Here is a 4,273-nt window from a genome sequence, read left to right on the forward strand (position 1 = left end):
TTTACAGAGAGGAAGGGAGAGGGCTAGAGAGTTAGAAACATCGATGAGAGAGAGATCGAGATCAGCTACCTCCTGCACACTCTACTGCAGATGTGTCTGCAACCAAGGTACATGCCCTGACCGGATTCGAACCTGGGATCCCCCAGTCCACAGGCCAACGCTCTTTTGTCTGAAGCAAACCAGCCAGGGCTTATTATTACTTTTAAATATATTTTTTATAAACTCAGAGAAGTAATGAGAGGGAGAGAGCGAGAGAAACATCATTGATAACAAACAATCATTGATCAGCTGCCTCCAGCATGCCGCCCATGAGGATTAAACCCGAAACCTGAGCATGCGCCCTTGACTGAAATTTAACCTGGGTCCCTTCAGTCCTCAGGGTAATGCTCTATTCACTGAACCAATTAGGCTAGGTATTTCATTATTTTTTTTATAAGAAAAAATATTTTTATTGATTTTTTATAAGAACATAGACAAAGAGAGAAAGGCAAACATCAATGATGAGAGATAATCACACTCTATGTGATTATCATATCTTGGCTGCCTCCTGCATTCCTCAAAGAGGGGACCAATTCCGAACCCAGGGCTTGTGCCCTCACCCGGAATGGAACCATGACCATCTTGCTCATACATTGATGCTCAACCAGTGAGCCATGCTTGCTGGGCAATTTAGCAGTCTTTTATTTATTTATTTATTTATTTATTTTAAAATATATTATTGATTTTTTACAGGGAGGAAGGGAGGAGGATAGAGAGGTAGAAACATTGATCAGCTGCCTACTGCACACTCCCCACTGGGGACATGCCCACAACGGATAGAGAGCTAGAAACATTGATCAGCTGCCTACTGCACACTCCCCACTGGGGACATGCCCACAACCAAGGTACATGCCCTTGACCGGAATTGAATCTGGACCCTTCAGTCCACAGGCCAACATACTATCCACTGAACCAAACCAGCTAGGGCAATTTGGCAGTCTCTCTCTTTTTCTTTTTTTTAATATATTTTATTGATTTTACAGAGAGGAAGGGATAGAGACAGAGAGCCAGAAACATCGATGAGAGAGAAATATCGATCAGCTGCCCCCCACACACCCCCCACTGGGGATGTGCCCACAACCAAGGCACATGCCCTTGACCGTAACGGAACCTGGGACCCTTGAGTCCCGCAGGCCAACGCTCTATCCACTGAGCCAAACCGGCCACGGCAATTTGGCAGTCTCTTAAACAGGAATTCATTCTTCCTTCTCTGACAATGTTTTGTATTTATTTTTTGTCTATAATTTTAGTAAACTAGGAAAGCTTTTTGTATAAAACCCACTTGGTTTAATGAGTATCACATAATGGTTCTTATGGAACAAGTGTACAAGTTTAATGAAGTTATAACTGTCACTAAAGGACTTTCTATCTCTCATTGTCACCAGAGTACATATAATGGAGAGAGCAGTTATCAATGGATTGAACATTGGAAAAACTTTAAGCAAGAGTCATATCTTAATCATCAGTGGAGAAGAGAGCTTTATAAAAGTGGAAAAGTCGTCATTCAAACGTCCAATCCCAATACACATCAGGTTATTCTTATTGTGGAGAAGACACAAAAAGGAAGTAAATGTGTCCAGTCTTTTCAGCAGTCTTCAAATTACCATGAACAAGAGAATATTCATTCAGGGGAGGAGGCTGACAAATGGAATCCTTGTGGTAGACTTTCCAGTCAAATATTCAGTCTAACTAAAATGAAAAAATTCCGTAATAGAGAAAAAACTTATAAATGTAAAGATTCTGGTAAAATATCTAATTGGCCTTCAGGTTGTACTCTAAATCAGAAAATTCATACTGGAGAGAAGCCTTACAAATGTAAAGCATGTGGCAAAACCTTTAAATGTCATTCATCTCTTATTGTACATGAGGGAAGAATTCATACTATTGCAAAATTTTACAAACTCAGAGAAGATGGACAATGCTTTAGTCAGTCCTCAGGACATACTCAACCTCATAGAAATTATCCAGGAGAAAAGTCTTATAAATGTTCAGAATGTGACAAAGACTTTAGCCGGTGCTGTACCCTTAGTACTCATTTGAGAATTCACACTGGAGAGAAACCTTATGATTGTAGAGATTGTGGCAAAGCCTTTGGCAGCTCCTCAGACCTTAGGAAGCATCAGAGAGTTCATACTGGAGAGAAGCCTTATAAATGTAGAGAATGTGGTAAAGCCTTTAGATGGTCCTCACATCTTAATACGCATCAGAGAGTTCATACGGAAGAGAAGCCTTATAAATGTAGAGAATGTTGCGAAGCCTTTAGATGTTACTCCCACCTTACTAGACATCAGAAAGTTCATACTGGAGAGAAGCCTAATAAATGTAGAGAATGTGGCAAAGCCTTTAGATGGTCCTCACACCTTACTAGACATCAGAAAGTTCATACTGGAGAGAAGCCTTATAAATGTGGAGAATGTGGCAAAGTCTTTAGATGGTCCACAGACCTTACTAGGCATCAGCGATTTCATACTGGAGAGAAGCCTTATAAATGTGGAGAATGTGGCAAAGCCTTTACAACGTCCTCAAACCTTAGTATGCATCAAACAGTTCATAATGGAGAGAAGCCTTATAAATGTGGAGAATGTGGCAAAGCCTATATATGGTATTCACGCCTTACTAGGCATCAGAGAGTTCATACTGGAGAGAAACCTTATAAATGTAGAGAATGTGGTAAAGCCTTTAGATGGTCCTCATATCTTAATACCCATCAGAGAGTTCATACTGGAGAGAAACCTTATAAATGTAGAGAATGTGGTAAAGCCTTTAGATGGTCCTCATATCTTAATACTCATCAGAGAGTTCATACTGGAGAGAAACCTTATAAATGTGGAGAATGTGTTAAATCCTATAGATCGTACTCACACCTTACTAGGCATCAGAGAGTTCATACTGGAGAGAAGCCTTATAAATGTAGAGAATGTGGAAAAGCCTATATATGGTATTCACGCCTTACTAGGCATCAGAGAGTTCATACTGGAGAGAAACCTTATAAATGTGGAGAATGTGTTAAATCCTATAGATCGTACTCACACCTTACTAGGCATCAGAGAGTTCATACTGGAGAGAAGCCTTATAAATGTAGAGAATGTGGAAAAGCCTTTACAAGGTCCTCACACCTTACTACGCATCAGAATGTTCATACTGGAGAGAAACTTTATAAATGTGGAAAATATGGCAAAGTCTAGATGCTCCTCAGAACTTAGTCCGCATAACAGAGTTCATACTGGAGAGAAGCCTTGTAAATATAGAGTAAGTGGCAAAACCTTTAGAAGGTCCTCAGAATTCTTATACCATATATGTAGAGAATGTGGGAAAACCTTTAGTGTAGCATCATACCTAAATTATCATCAGCGAGTTTAAACTGGAGAGAAGCCTTATAAATATAGAGTATGTGGCAAATCTATTGGGAGGTCTTCAAAATTTACTGCACAGTAGAGAGATCATACTGGAGAGAAGCCTTTTAAATATAGAAAGTACGACAAAGATTTTATTTACTGTTTCTGCCATACTAGACAGCATAGATTTCATAGTTGAGAGAAGTCTTAGAGATGTGCGGAGTTTCGTGAGTCCTTGACCAGCAGTGAGAACTTACTGAACATCACAGAATTCACTCTGGACAGTAGCCTAATGAATGTGAAAAATGTAAAAGAGCCTTGAAAAGTCATTCAGGTATTACTGTACTTGAGAGACTTCCTAACAGAGAGAGTCCTTACAAATGTAAAGAATGGGCTGGAGCCTTTACCCACAGCTCAAAATTTACTAAACATCAGAGATTTCATACTGGAGGAAACCTTACACTGTAGAAAATGTGAGAAAGCACTGGCTGGCATGACTCAGTGGCTTACCTTCGACCACGCACCACAATGTCAGGGTGCAATTCCTGGTCAGGGCACAGGTCCTGGTTGCGGACTCAATCTCCAGTGTGGGGCTGGTAGGAGCAAGCTGATCCACAATTCCCTCTTATACATATTTCTATCACGCACTCTTCTTTCCTCTCTGAAATCAATAAAAATATATTTTGAAAGAAAAAAAAATAGGAAACCTTTAGTCAGTGTGTATTCCTTCCTGTACATCAGAGAGTTTATACTGGAGAGAAACATTGCAAATGTTTATATCAATGGAGTCTCTTAAAATCAGAGAATTCATTGTGAAGGAAAGCCTTACCAAGGTGAAGTATGAGGCACAACTTTTAATTATCCTTGTCTTAATACAAGAGAACTCGTACTGGAGGGAA

General features: G+C 39.9%; 1 long non-coding RNA gene across 1 annotated transcript; it reads right to left on the reverse strand.

The window, feature by feature from the left end:
* Positions 1 to 1,810: 1,810 nt before the first annotated feature.
* On the reverse strand, positions 1,811 to 2,743 carry LOC106723808. Its single transcript, XR_001359537.1, has 3 exons — positions 2,689 to 2,743; positions 2,101 to 2,184; positions 1,811 to 1,845 (listed from the first exon to the last, which is right to left on the reverse strand). It is a non-coding gene; the product is annotated as an uncharacterized LOC106723808 (long non-coding RNA).
* Positions 2,744 to 4,273: the final 1,530 nt, after the last annotated feature.

This window comes from Myotis brandtii, unplaced genomic scaffold (genome assembly GCF_000412655.1).
Source record: "Myotis brandtii unplaced genomic scaffold, ASM41265v1 scaffold650, whole genome shotgun sequence".
Taxonomy (NCBI): Eukaryota; Metazoa; Chordata; class Mammalia; order Chiroptera; family Vespertilionidae; genus Myotis; species Myotis brandtii.